Here is a 16,179-nt window from a genome sequence, read left to right on the forward strand (position 1 = left end):
TATTTGAAAACTTGCCAAATAAACAGAATTTATAAAAAAAATAAAAAATAAATAAACAGTCAAAGTTATGTGATAAACATTGGGACTCAGGAATACTTTTAAAAAATCCCTGTCTGTGAACACAGCTTGCCGTCCCATTCAAAAATGCAAGCTAAAGCTCTATTATGCAAAGAAGAAGCCATATCTGAACATGATCCAGAAACACCACTGTCTTCTCTGGGTCAAAGCTCATTTAAAACGTCAACGTTTGTCATTAAGTGGAAAACTGTTCTGTGGTCAGACGAATCGAAATTTGACATTCTTTTTGGCATCCGTGGGCACTGCATCCACAGGAGACTGACCTGCCGGCTTGTAATCAAAACGTTGTTGAAAAGCCTGCATCCCTGATGGTATGGGGGTGCATTATTGCGTATGGAATGGGCAGCTTACACATCTGGAAAGGCACCATCAATGCGGAAAGATATATCCAGGTTTTAGAGCAGCATATGCCTCCACCCAGACAACGTCTTTTTTTAACCTCTTGCCGTCCGCCCGTAGTAAAAAAACAGGATGTCAACTGGTTAAGGGAAGGTCTTGCATACTGCATTAAATGCATGGCTTCATAGTAGAAGAGTTTGGGTGCTTAACTGGCCTGCCTGCAGTCCAGACCTTTCACCAATTGAAAATATTTGGCATATTGAATCAAAAAAAAATATGACAAAGAAGACCCAGGACTGTTAAGCAGTTAGAATCCTATATTAGGCAAAAATGGGACAACATTCCTCTCCAAAACTCCAGCAACTGGTCTCCTCAGTTCCCAGAGTGTTGTTAAAAGAAGAGGGGTGCTAAACGGTGGTTAACATGGCCCTGTCCCAATGTTTCTGAGACATGTTACTGCCATCAATTTTAAAATTACCTTTTTAAAAAAAAAATGGCACATTTTCTCAGTTTAAACATTTGATATGTTTTCTATTTTCTATTGTGAATAAAATATGGCTTCATGAGATTTGCAAATCATTGCATTATGTTTTTTTGTAGATTTTACCCAGCGTCCCAACTTTTTTGGAATTGGGGTTGCAGAATATCCAACAACTGTTTATTCTGCGTGTTGTTCATTTAGATTTTAGCAGGCCACGATGCTGGTGCCCAGTCAGCTCATACATTGGCCTTGGGAAGTGTGTGATGTCATTCTGCCCACTTGGTGCATGAGATCACAACAGTTGAACAGTAACTGTAAAATCATATTCAATATGCAAAAGAAAAAAGGGATACATTCAATGTAGCTCATATTACATTGATTACCGAAATAAACACGTTTATATCAGAAAGTACTATTAAGACTGTATGCATTAGCCACATGGTAAACCAAAGACAGACAGATAAGACTACAATTCCTCTTTAACTGTTGCAAATTGAAAAATACACAGCATGTTGTTCTTTTCCATCACATGATTTTCCAACTTACTAAGAGGTGCATCATATGTGACTCACCCACTTCTAATAACCTCTTGCATAGTCATACCCATTGCCAGTAAATGTTTATGTATTACAATTAGGAGCTTTCATGCCCCCCTATAACAACTGGAGGAAGAAACCAGAGACTTGTGGACTGAAATGATGGTTTACCAAGTGAAGCACTCTGTTGCAGTCAAAGTACATTCGTCTGTACATTCATACTAATTACATGCCCAGTGGATGGAGAATGTATAGAAACAAGGGAGTGAATTAATCATATGGGCTTTAGAACTGCCCCATAGAAAGAGTTTTGTGATTTTTTTTTTACCAACTGCCAACTGGAATGGATTAAATGGATCATATGGATCTCAATGGATCTCATGAGCTCTCATCAGCTATGCTTTCAGCCTTATGTAAGGATGTAAAGCAATAGGAAAACACTATACATAAAACAACTCAGATATCAGTTTAGATTAGTAAGAAAAATCGGAAAAAAATAAGAAATATCTCTTCTATAGGCCACCATACATCAGCAATTAACTGGGCTTGCCTTTCTAAGCACATACTATATAGTGTACTAAACAATATATAGTGTTTCAATTTAAAGTGATTCTTTGACCTAAGAAAACAATTCTAAAAAAGCTGATTGAAAATGTCACTGCTCTGCCCAACACCAAGCCTCCAACGCCCGGACAGGTATGGGAGTAGGCTGGGAGCCATCCACCCTCCAGGACAATAGCCGGAAGAAAGAAGCCACACATCGGAGTCCACCAACAACAAGTTTTTAATCCACAAGGCAAAGAATATTCAGTCTTCCAAGGCTCCCCATCTAAAGGGCACCTACTCTAATATGTTTCACCCGTTAAGGTTTTTATCATAGAAACATGATAATTATTATGAATCATATTTTCCAAGATTAAGCCCTTAATCGGTAAAACAGGTTAGAGTGGGTGCCCTCTAGATAGGCAGTCTCGGCGGACTGGATATTCTTCGCCTTGTGGATTAAAAACTTGTTGTTGGTGGACTCAGGTGTGAAAAAGAAGACTCGCACTTCTTAGCTCTCCGCAGGGTGATAAGTGCTTACTTGGCTGTTATCAAGAGCTAAAGACTCCAAACGGGTCTTCAGCATCCGTCACTGTGCGGTGTATCAGATGCCTGCATCCCCTGCCACGTGCTGCATATACTCACTATGTATACAGCTTCTGCTCCCTGCTTTGCAGTGCTATACAGTGATTGTGCTGTACTGCTCTTTCTAACAATGTAAGTCTACAGTTGGACATACACATAGTTATTTTCAGTCACTTTCAACCCCATTCTGATCAAGCGGGAATCGCAAATACAATTAAAAATAATCTCTAGAAGATAAGCAATCAGCCACCCATCAGTTTGATTGACCATCAGAATTTGGTCGTTTGTAAAGTAGAAACCCGACAATAAACTGAAAAGTTCCATAAAGAAGGTAAATTGTGATCAAATGTAATTGAAACTGAATAAATATAACAATTTTGTAGAAAGTGATCTAATTTTTCCATGTCGTTTGATTTAGGTCAGGGGTAGCAAAATTTCAGTCCTCCAGCTGTGGTGAAACTACAAATCCCACCATGCATCTGCCTTTAGAAGTTATTAATTTGGCAGTCAGAGTTTTGCAATGCCTAATGGTACTTGTAGGTCCACAACAGCTGGAGGGCCGAAGTTTTGTTATCCCTGATTTAGGTAGCTGCGATTCCAAATCAAACCACACTTTTCATGTCTTCAATTGCTATGTATTTTTTAGAAAAAATTAAATAGAAAGCTTAATCGATTGGTCAAATTGTCCCTTGTTGTCAGGAGCGTCTGCGGGCAAGCAGCACGGAGGGAACACGCTGGCAGGAAGCAGCCTAAAATTTCCGGAGGCAAGGTAACAAAAGGGCAATCCAAAGGGGTAGTCGAGCATTGTATGGCCAGCTTAGGGGTTGTCCAATGAACTGAAAAGAAGTCCTTGTGTGGCTGATATCCTAAAAGTTGTTAAAGTGACACTAAACTCAGGAGTTCAATCTTAAAAATGCATTTAGGTACCCTAACAAAAATGTATCTTATTTGTGCGTCACTCGGCTGTAGATCCCCAAATCATCACTGAATTGGTGCTGACACGGTCCTTCCTTCTAGAGTGGGGCTACTTTTATTCCCCATGGTCCCTGTGTGTGTTGTGAAGTAGCCACCATTCCAAGCTTACTCCCATGATAGACTATAATTTAAATACAAATTAGTAAACTAAATGTAAGATTGTAGTGAATCATGGAAGCAAGCTTGGAGCTGAGGCTGCTTTACAACACACTCAAGGACCATGGAGAACAAAAGTAGCCACCCTGCAGAAGGAAGGACAGTGTCAGCACTAATTCAGAGGTGATTTGAGGATCTACAGCCGAGTGATACACAAATAAGCTACATTTTTGTTAATGGTTAAGGTACTTGTATTTTTAAGGTTTAACTCCTGAGTTTAGTGTCACTTTAAGTGGTTAGGCAGAGTGAAAGTAGCAACTAATCTACTCTGCCTGTAGCTGGAATCTGCAAATCGTTGCATTGCATCCAATAACTAAAATATAGAAAAGCAAGCATTATGGAAGTGAAAGTCAACAATGCAATAATAACTCAAAATATGTGTTCACTGGCAATACATTTACTTTCCCTTTAAAGAATGTCCAAAGTAGCAGTTGAGGATGGCAGCTGATGCCAGATCATAGAATCTGTTCCATTCTTCGATTTTGTAAATATACTAAATGTCACAGATTAGCATTTTGTAATAGGGGAATACATGGGCTTGAGAGTAATGCATTCATAGCACCACATTACACAGCCTTGGTTCCTTTCTATTAGACATTCCTAAAACTGAGAGCAGCCGGCACCTAAAAAGTCACTGTGGGAAAAGGTCTACTGTTATTTTGCTGCTGGCATTTGAATGTGTAAACTGCTTGTTATATTTTCTATGCAAAGCAGAATGCAAGCTAGTAAGCATATGGAAATGTCAGACAAACATGACTCTCTCATATTCCTTACCAATATCATTACTTTTACCTGATGATCTTACAGTTCATCCTCCTGTTTGACATATTGGTACATCAATGACGCTTCATAGAAAGAATACTAACTGATTTAATAAGGGAGAATAAAGTCAGTCAAGTGCAGCACCCCAAAGTATACTATCCGATCATCCTTTATCTGTAGAGGTCCTCCCAAAATTCACAACAGCTCAAATCTAATTGGATGCTATTGGATGCTTCACTGACTCATCCTTATTTAATTAGTCCAAACCTTCCAGTAGCTGTGCCGGCATTGCATGTGTTCTGTAACATACTTTGCACTGTAAATCCATGAGCATAGATTTATTGACTTAAGCACAGCAGAAGCCTTCAACCTCACTTGTCAACAAAGAGCCTCTGATGCTGCCTATCTGATCACAAGATTTCCACAGCTGTATTCGTCTGTTTGCTTTTTGGTATAGCCACAGGCTGGCTCAGACCTCAATAGAAAATGTCTATAAGGAAGACTTGGGTTATTTACCTTAAATCTGAACTCCAAGTAGAAATAAAAGATACAAATAAATGGAACTCTGTATTCATTAATACATAATTAAATTTCTTTTAAATGCAAGCAGTGCAGGTACATAAATGTTACTTTGTATAAGCCTCTTGCAGTTTCTGTGTAGTAAAGCTCAGACTATGATACAGAGTAGCAGCACAAGGAGTTGTTCTCTGCAAATGCTGATACATACTGCCTAACTGTCCCTTCAGTTAAAGGGACTGTCCCTCATTTGGAACCAATTCCCTCTGTCCCTCTTATCGCCCCAGCTGTCCCTCTTTTTGGTCTCATGTACAGATATCTATGAAAAGGTTCCATTAACCTACCAAAGTGTTATTCTGCACTAAGGCCTGGTTCACACCTGGGCGTTTTACAGCGCGTTCCTACGCTCTGTAAAACGCTCAACATGTGAAAACCAATGATTGCCTATGGGCATGGTTCACACCTGGGCGTTTTACAGCGCGTAGGAATGCGCTGCAAAACGCCCTACGCCCAATGAAGTCCAGGAGCTTCTTTGGGGCGTATTTGTTGCGCGTATCCATTGGGTTACAGCCAGGTAGCCCTCGGAAACACGCGTTTGTCGCGCGTTTCTTTACCGCGAATCGCGGTAAAGACGTGCGGCACGTAATGTGCGACAAACGCGCATATTTGATACGCCTAGGTGTGAACTCAGCCTAAAACTCTCCTCTTATCTCTTAATTATCTTGTTTACTATTTTGAAAAGCCAGTATAAAGGAAAAGTAAAGGAAAAGTAAAGGTGGGAAACAACAATTCTGGGTTTAACCAATACATTTTTGGAATATAAATTCTTAATGATTTGCATTACTGGGGGCATGACAGGGGTGAGCCCATTGCCTAAATACATTGTGTTGGAAGGTGCCCATCCTTCTCATCTCGGAAAGTTGGGAGGTATGCTGATAGGAGAAGAGAGAGGAGTGACAGAGAGACCTTATCAGTCTGCTGTTCTCCTCCTCTGTCCAGTCACAGGCTGGGGGAGGGAGAAGACCTGTAAGTGTTACTGCAGCAGAGATAAATCAGGTTTCCTGCCCTGCCAGACAGGACTGTGCCATGTGTCTGAGCTCTGTAAATCTTGGGACTGGGTGGACAGAAACACAAATCTATTGACAGATAAAACAGATGCCATATATCTTAACTTCATATCTTGAAGTTCTACTTAGAGGTGTTAAAGAATTAAACCACCTAAAAGTTTCTCAGAGACACTATTGTTGAGATATCTGCTCTTGAGTTCCTGGGTCAGCAAAACTGCTGCAGCCATTATGAGGTATTGGTTGTATCTATTTCATATTATGATTATCCACAATACAAAAAAGATAAAAACAATCCAACAGGGAGACTGGTTTGTTACCGCAGAAACTGTGAGAACAAACAAAGGCAGATGATCAGAAATAGAGTCAGCAGTTATGGCTGGGAGCTCTCACTGTTAAAGGGACACTAAACTCAAATTAAATATTAAGTTAAATATTAAAAATGCATTCAAGTATTATTTGTGCATCATCTCTCGGCTGTAGATCCTCAAATCATCTCTGAATTGGTGCTGACACTGTCCTTCCTTCTGGAGGGTGGCTACTTTTGTTCCCCATGGTTCCTGTGTGTGTTGTAGCGTAGCCACCACTCTGAGCTCGTTCCTGTGATGGACTACAATCTCACGTTTAGTTTACTAATTTGTATTGAGAGTGTAGTCCATCCCAGGAGTGAGCTTGGAGAGGTGGCTACTTTACAACACACACAAGGACCATGGGGAACAAAAGTAGCCACCCTCCAGAAGGAAGGACAGTCTCAGCACCAATTCAGAGATGATTTGAGGATCTATAGCCGAGTGATACACAAATAAGATACATTTTTGTTAATAGTTTGGGTAGTTGAATGTATTTTTAAGATTTAACTCCTGAGTTTAGTGCCACTTTAAAGCATTCGAGACAATTACGAAACAAAAGGACACCTCAGAGTTCTCTTCAAATAGAGGTTCGGGTGACACCTCTGCTACCAAGGTCAATTTGTATCAATCTGCTACATACTAACAGGTTGTTCTTTTAACTATAGCCCTGAAGTAGGGGATGCAGATCCCAAAAACCTATACACTTTTCCTTCATTTAGCTCCTTTGGAATTAGGTGGGATTCTGAGAAGTGCTCTCATAACTCCTTATATTTACTTTTAAAGTTTTTTTGAGTGGAGAGGGATTAGAACATCTGTAAGGTTTTCTTAGCTGTCTGTGTCCCCATTAGGGAGATTTACCCTCTTTATTTGTCGTGGTGACCATTATCACTGGAAGTGATACCTGGAAGTGATCAATGTCAGGAATAGATGGGAAATCTTCCAATTGAGGGACTAGTTCTGGTGACCCTGCTAATCACCAGAGATTTCCCTCTTTGTTGTGATTTCCTCTTCATTCCTTTTGGGGCTATCAGACAGGAAGTGAAGATTAATCTCCCCAATGGGACACAGATGGCAAAAAAGCTGATACGGGTTGTAACCTTCCCGTACTGTATCCATAACTAAAAATAGTCAGTTCAGTTGAATTTCAACCTTTCCTGCTGAATCAGCCAAAATCCAGTGGCCCTGCTGGCATCACCCGACTTGACCAAATTAGATTTTTCAGTCAATGTTTGTGGAAGGAGCCAGGTGGCAAATTGTCAGCCAAACAGTGACTGCAGCCAATCATACAGCATATGGCCAGCGGTAGTTTCCAACTATTGTTAAAGCAGTATTAAACTTAAAAAATAAAAAATGTATCCAAATCAAACAAATATATAGATTGCCTAGCAAAGTATTTCTTTACATTTGTACCCAAACACTTACAGTCATCATGTTTCTCAACAGCTCCCAGTCTCTCAGCCCGGCTTCCCTGAACTTCCTGTTGAGTACAAGATCACCAGGGACAGAGCAGTTCCTTGTCCATCTACTGGCTTGGAAAAGGAACAAGGGAAGAAGAAGCAGAGAGTGTCTTGCCTTCTGCATGTATTTTTTTTGCAGACACACACATCTTACTAGCACACACAAGGCTGGCTCCGTAGGACCCTAAAAGGTAAAGGAACCACCCTAAAACAGGATATCAGGACCAGTGCTGAGGGCACCAGCTGATTCTGCAGGAAACTAATCAAGGAGCAGCATTCATTGTAAGTGATGTAATCAGCATTTGAAATAGCTTGAAAATATTTTGACTTTAATATCACTTGAATTGGAAGGTTCTTTGAGGTTTCTATTGAGAAAACAGAAAATGTAGCTGTTTGAGGTAGATATATAATTGCAATAGATGGGAAAGAAAGACGATCTATGAGATCTAAACACTTGCAATTATTAAATACCTATTTCGTGCAAAACAAAAGCCACTACGCACCTATGCAACATTTGCTGTATATACATGAACTGAATGTTTTGCCAAGAAGATCATTGTTAGGTAAAACAACGGATACAGTTAATATAACTAATATACCATAGCTTAGTGATGCTATTGTCCTGTATATTTAGCTTTCTCTAAAGTGCCTGTACTGTATATAGGTGGGAAGTCAGATACAATAACTGAAGGATCATTCGTTATCAATGTCAAAGCAAGGCCAACAGTTGTTCTTGGCACAGGGTCCCTCAGTAAAACCTTGTCCATGAAGTTTTCAGCACTTGTTATTTATATTTCTTATTTATGTATTTGAAAAATCTTCCCCCTAATCATAATGTAACGGTAGCGTGACTTTATGTCATGTCGTTTTTACATCAGTCACAGTATGTCATTTGCTTTCAGCAATTCCAAATCAGTTTGTGCCTTTTTTTTTTTGTAACAAGAATAGCAAGCCTTACTGTCTACATATCTGTCACCAATACTACTGAATCAATGTTAGTTCATCAGTATACCCGATGGGACAGATATGTATTAATACATAACAGAACATACATAACATACATAACAGAGGCGTCCCGAGGCCTAGTGTCACCCGGAGCAGTTACCGGGTGACACCGCACCGTTGCATCACAGCACGCGCGCGTGCGCGATGACGTCATCACTCGTGCGCTTCGATCTTATTGATAACTGCCGGCGTCCATCACCAAGATGGAAAGTCACCGGGCGGTATAAGGTATGCCGCCGGGTCCCCTCCTCTCTCCCGAAACTGTCGGGCGCCCGGTCCATGACCGAGTGCCCGACTTTTCAGAGGGGGGTGTTGTGGAAATTTTATTAGGATGTGTTTTTAGTGTATTGTAATGTTTTGTCATTAGTCTCTCAGTGTCTAGGTAAATAGACACTGGGGGGTTAAAGCCATTGGAGTAGATATCTTATGCGCGGCGGAGCAGTGTCTTCTTGGCGAATGTATGGACGCCGGCTGGGGCCCCCGTGCAATGCATGGATTTATTGGCTTGCGTGGATACATTTGTTTGGAACACAGTATATGAAAGGAACGTGCGTTTATTTCCCTGGTGAGTCTGATCAACCCGCTAGAGATAATGACGTTGCCTGTAATTACGCACGCATGAGAATCATAGTAACGTTATGTGGCATTGATCACTGAGCAATGCTGGATAAAGTCACTCCGGTGGTGATAGATTATTCTACTACATGTGATTGTTCTACTAAGGTGTTTTGTAGACTGGCTATGTATTGAGGAAGTGCTTGTTAACATCACTTCCTGGTTTGCTGGTTGTTGAAATCATCTGTTGGTTTTTCCATCACTTCCTGTCTCGCTGTTTGAGACACCCCTTCCTGTCTGACATCACTTTCTGTCTCGCTGTTTGAGACACCCATTCCTGTCTGACATCACTTCCTGTTGGGCAGGTATAAAACAATAAACATACCTTTGCTCAGGGCTCTAAGCATGGGATTATCAAGCAAGCAGCATCTGTCTCCTGACTCTACATGACTCTATAGAAGGGGATACTTCCTGTCCTTGCACAAAAGAGCGTAGTACAACGGGGGAAATTCTTTGCGTTTGGCGCAGCTTAATGCGACATGGATTTGTGCGTTGAACCAAGCGAATTTCCATAACAGGGGTGACACCAAAATGACTGTCAGGCATTTTGGTGTCACCCCTTCAACGGTGTCACCTGGGTACGGGCCGCACCACCTGCACCCCCCTTGTGACGCCACTGCTTACAGTATACTGTATTTGCAGACTCAGCTTGTATGCATCACTTTTCATATAACAACAGGGTTGCCTTAAAGGCTAAGGTTACCTTTCTGACCATGTTTCATATTACACCCATATTAAGTGTGTAAAACCCTTCCCATCCATGTTACTGAACCTCAGCACGGGAGAAACAGTTTGCAGAAGCTGGAGCCATTGTACCTGCAATCTACAATGCATTACTGGCTTCAATGCAAAAAAAATAATAAAAGCACATTGTTTGCAAAAGGTGGAATTCCCCCTTAAAATAGAGCTAGAGGAATTTCTAATAACTAATTTTATGATCCAGGGATTTGAGCTGACTACCCTTGTGGGGTCATGAAGGAAATACTCCCCCCCACCCCCATGTGGCAATGTTGGTCACAGTTGTACAAGAAGATTCGTCTTGCCACCTCTTCACTAAATCTGTGGAAGTTATAGCGGATGAACCTCATGAACCTGTCATTTTACCTAGTTAACTATGCAACCGCATAACTATGTAGTTCATCATCAGTCAAGTAGAAAGATTCCTTACAGCATGTATTTGTTCTTGTAAGCTTTTTAACAGATGCTTGAAGCAATTGCTACAGTGTACCTAATGGCAGAATGTCTTATCACCTTCCTCTTGCCTGCAATCAACAGAAAAACTCCTGTTTCTGGAGATATGGATCTACTGCTATGAACTGCAATAATTTTCCAACCTGCTCTTTCGATCAACTGATCGAGGGATGCCGGGTGGAAGGGTGCCGACAGCAGCACCCACACAGCGAATTTCGTCTGGTTTGTCAAGAACCGGACAAAACTCGCTGCATGTATAGCGTACTATAGCAGGTAAAAAGAAGAAGGGTGGCCCTGTTACCACTATTCAATTTCAAAGACAGTTCTGCCCTTACGGCCAGTCTAATTAGTTACTTTGATACAATCAATGTAAAAAAACTCTGAGTTTACTAGTTTTCAAGCAAACATTAACTGTATAGCTACTGCATTTGCATGATTTTATAAAATCTGTATTCAGAGCCCCAAACTGAGTCCCTATGCAAGCATTTCATATATCTACATGAAAGATCTGATGGGGACAGCAATGGGCATGAGAAGGTAACCAACACAGTCTGGCTAGCAGGTGAAAGTAATAGTCCTGACAAAGAGAAAAGGAAGGCAGCATAGGGTAAGGCCGAGAAGGGCCTATCGAGAAAGAAAGCAAGGAAGAAAAGAGAAATAGGCATTGAAGAAGGAGAGGGATAGTAAAAGAGGGGGCCTAATCTGATCCTGGGAGATTACATGCCGCAAGGTCCGGTAGAGAAATCAGTGAACCGGGGTTCTAAGGCGAGACTTGGCGAGTTATAAAAAGGAGCGAAGCTCCTGTGCGGTCGAGAAATGTAGCCACACACTCTATTGGGTCATAAATTTATAAAAAGTATCAGTATCGGTGGCCATGAGTTCCTCCATCCTCATGATGTCATTAACATGACTAACCCAGAGCGAGAGGGGAGGGGTCATCACTTGCTTCCAGAAGAGGGGAATAGCTTGCCGACCCACGGACAATATATGTTTAAATAGGCTAATCCTTTGAGAGGTCCGCGAGCCAGGTAGGAGGAACAGCAAGGCAATTTCAGGAGAAGGGTGTAACGTGCCCCCATATAGATGGTTATAAACCGCAAAATGTATTTTGCATTTAAACCTTTAATACAGGAAACGTTTATAATGCCCTGTACTGCGTAAATGCTTGGAAGCGTCCTGTGTGTAACTGACTAATCCAGATGGTCCCATCTTTGCTAGGAGAGAGTGATGGGTGTGCTCCTTCTCTGCAGCCTGTATAAACTGATCTCCCTGCTCTTTAAAATGAGCTGGAGAAAGCTGCTACTCTCACTATTTGCTGCCTGTAAGTGGTAATAAATATTTATATATACTATTTCATGATTACCTGGTTAGAATTAATTTTAAAAATACTGAATCTAATAAAGGAACTGTATATAAATATACAGAAATGAATATAAAAATCGACTATTGCATGTGCTACTGATGGCATCACCATGCTCCGAATCACGATGTCAATAAAATAAAATAAGTGAAGTACATAAGGTGCTACAAGCTCTGTAAATGTGGACTGAGAATTGTATGTGCATATTTTGCTTTATAAAAGACATAGCTATCTTTTTTTAGATATAAAAAGTCAAAGGTATCAATGACAGTGTGGGCAGTCCATCTGCTCAGAAAATCGTTAGGCCCCTTTCACATGGGTGGTCCTATTCGGGTCTACTTGTCAGTTTTTTTAAGTGGACCCAATTGGATGCCCAATGCTAGTCTATGGGCAGCCGGGTGAAAAAGGACAGGCGTCTTTTTACAGCCGCTTATCCCTGACTCCAGCCAGGTTCAGAAGAACAAATGAATCAGAGATCTGTTTCACCGGACCTCATTGTGCCGGATCGGGGGTAATCTGATGTAAACGGACTAGGGATGCATCAGTAATGATACTAGTATCAGTATCGGTGCCGATACCAGGTATTTGGGTGAGTACTCGTTCTCGCCCAAATGCTCCGATACCTTCCCAGATACCGTAACTTCCGGTCAGAGGAAGATTTCCTCTGACCTACAGTGCATTATTGGAACACGGAGCCGGCTTCCCGGGCAATCAGGAAGCCGGATGGCGAGTAATGATTCACCGCCTGGCTTCCTGATTGGCCAGGAAGCCAGCTTCATGCTGATTGGCTGGGAAGCTGGTTTCCTGGCCAATCAACATGGAGCCGGCTTCCCGGGCAATCACGAAGCCGGGCGGAATGTCATTACCCGGCCGCCCGGCTTCCTGATTGCCCGGTAAGCCGACTACATGCCAACGGAAGCACTGGTATCGGTACTCGTACCAAAAGCAAAATATTGGTACTCGTAGTCAATACCAAAAAAACGGTATCGGTGCATCCCTAAAACAGACACATGTCTGACTCCCCATAGACCAACATAAGGGTTAAGCAGTTTTAGTTCTTTCCTCCATGGCAAGATGCAGGAAAAAACTGGACGGGCACGAATGTCACAGAGTTGACAACTAACCCATACATGCATGGATCCCCTCCTGAACAGCCCATGTGAAAGAGGCCTAACAGTGTTCAGAGAAACTTTCTCACACTATATTTTACTGAGCACTTCTAACACATTGTAGTTTCTGAGTGATTGCCATAGCAGCCTTTGTGGAGAGAAAAGCCCTATATGCCCTTGTATTAGGACAGTTTTCTCCATAACAGCAATTCATTTACATAATGTTCTGTATATGCATTATTACAAAAAGCAGAGCCGCAACATTTTATAGCGGACATATTGTTATGAAAACTACATGAACAAGTAGCTATGTATCCACTTCTGAAGAACAGTAAATTGATTAGACTTGATGTGTGAATGAAGGGGCCATATGGCAATTCTGGATAATGCCAGGATGACCTGTTGGATTGAAATCATCTTGGGATCAGTATGCACTGATGTAGGATGTCTTTCTTCAAAGCACCATTTAACGGGTTAAAGACAGTACTGGTTCAAAAACATTCATGCTCCACTACACTTAGCGAACTTTGATCACATACACATAGTGAGCTGGCAAGCATTATATTTTAATTACAGACTAGCTATGCTTCTCTCTGTCTTCACCCTATAGTTAGGAGCATAAGCAATATTTGCATACATACTTCCACCCCATTCTCTCCATCAGTCAAATCTATGAGGATTATCCATTATACCAAAAACCTCTCATCTTGCACAAACCAAACACACTGGTAATGTGACCTTTCCTGTATGCTGACAGCTATCTCAGACTAGCCAATTCCTAGTTACAGAATTATTATGAAGAAAGGATTGCTATACGCTCGTATTGAGTTATTCAGTACCTTGTTTCTAAGTTTAATAAGATTTTAATAATTTATATTATAATAAGCAGCAAAAAGAAATGTTCACATAAGTTAATAGGATTGTTTAAGTCCTCAAGTCTGAGCTATGATTGTTTATGCTAAAGAAATGAACTTGTGCATTACATATGATATGTCTCAGTGATATATTATAATAGCACCTTTTTTTCATTTGAAATTCCTTTTAAAAATGGGAGTAATTTGATATTGATCAATAGATTTGTGCTTAGAACTTTTATATACTGACTAAATCTAACAGAGAATTTACTAGCATATTACTTGCTACTGAACTAATAAGTCATTGACCAAAGGTAGAATTGTGGCTTCACTCCTGGACAGTATTGGTTCAAAAACATTCATGCTCCACTACACTTAGCGAACTTAAGAAAAGCAGTGGTCATATACACACAAAAGATTTTCAGAGAAATTGATTTGAGCATTATGATATGTGCTTGAAGGCAACACTAGGTGCATCTACTTGGGCAAAATTTACTGTTATTACAGCTTAAAGTGACATTAAAGTCACCCCCCCCCCCCCCAACCTTGCTGCTTTAAGGACTTACCTTAAGTGATTTATCGTTTTCAGCAGTCCCTCCTGCGCTGGTGCCGGTCTCTGTTCCAGCGCAGACTACTGTCTCTTCCTCTCTAATCGAGTTTGTTTTCCAGCGTGCAGGCTTACAGCTGCATGCATTGACTTACACCACGGATGTCCAAACTGCAGCCCTCCAGCTGTGGTGGAACTACGAATCCCATGAGGCTTTGCAAGATTCTCACAACCACAGACATGACTCACGGAGAGAGATGCTTCATGGGATTTGTAGTTCCACCACAGCTGGAGGGCCGCAGTTTGGACATCCCTGTCCTACACGGACGCTCAAGAAGCTGGATTCTACAGCCGGGAGCGAGTGGTGGAGACACAGGTATATTTTTTGGTTATTTGGTAACTTTGTTTTTTTACATTTTTTTGCATGTACTGCTTGCTAGCAGTAGATATATGTAAAAAAAAAAAGACTTTAATGTCACTTTAAAGTGATATTAAAGTGAAAAGGTTTTTAAGCTATTTCAAATGCTGATTTAATTACTTACAAGGGATGCTGCTCCTTGATGTTTAAAAGTAGGGATGCACCGATACCGATTCTAGTATCAATATCGGTGCTGATACCGAGTATTTGGGAGAGTACTCGTACTCGCCCAAATGCTCCAATGCTTAGCCCGATACTTCCTGTATGAGGAAGCCATTACACGCTGCCCAGTTTCCTGATTGGCTGGGAAGCTGGCTTCATGCTCCCTCGTCATCTCATGACGAGGGAGCATGGAGCCGGCATACCGACCAATCAGAAAGCAGGGCGTCACGGCTTCCTGATTGGACGGCCAGACGGCTCCGGCTGGGTACCAGAGGAAGGCCGCATTCTGGCTGGAGAGGCCCCGGGGTGACAGGCTGGACATACCAAGGTAGGGGGGACAGACTTTCTTGTTAACCGGGAAGCCGGGTGGCGAGTCTTTACACGCTGCCCGGCTTCCCTGCTAATCAGTAAGCCAAGTGGCGAGTCATTACACGCCACCTGGCTTCCTGAATGGAAAAAAGTATCGGTACTCGTACTCGGTACCAAAATACCGGTATCGGTGCATCCCTATTTAAAAGTTTTAGCTTCCTGAAGAATCAGCTTGTCTCCTGAGCACTGGTCCAGATAACCTGTGTTAGGGTGGCTCCTTTCCCTTTGCGGTATCTTATGGATCCACCCTTGTGTATGCTAGGAAGCTGCGTGTGTCTCCACAAACACAGGAAGCCAAGCCCCGCCCCTCCTTCCTTCTTCCTTCTCCAAGCTAGAAGATGGACAGCTGCTGGAGACTGTGCTGCCCCATGTGATCTTATACTGGACATGAAGTTCAGGGAAACTGAGCTGAGAGAGTTGGAACCAGCTGTTTGGAAACATGGCGACTGTTCTTGCTTGGGCAAAAATGTATAGAAATACTTTGCACAGATCATTTCTGTGTGCTATAATGAGCTTTTCTGAAGCTTGGAAGCACTTGCTTGGGCTCTGGTTTACTCCTACATGATCACCATGTCACAAATGATGCTTAAATCAGAGTTTAATATTGATCTGATCATGTATGTTGAGGTGTGAAGGAAATTAACTCTACTCCTGTAAGATAACAATCTAGACAATCAGCATGTGTAATATTTTCTATTTAAAAGGCT

This window comes from Nanorana parkeri, unplaced genomic scaffold, assembly GCF_000935625.1.
Source record: "Nanorana parkeri isolate BGI_ZX_2015 unplaced genomic scaffold, ASM93562v1 scaffold1046, whole genome shotgun sequence".
NCBI classification, from domain to species: domain Eukaryota; kingdom Metazoa; phylum Chordata; class Amphibia; order Anura; family Dicroglossidae; genus Nanorana; species Nanorana parkeri.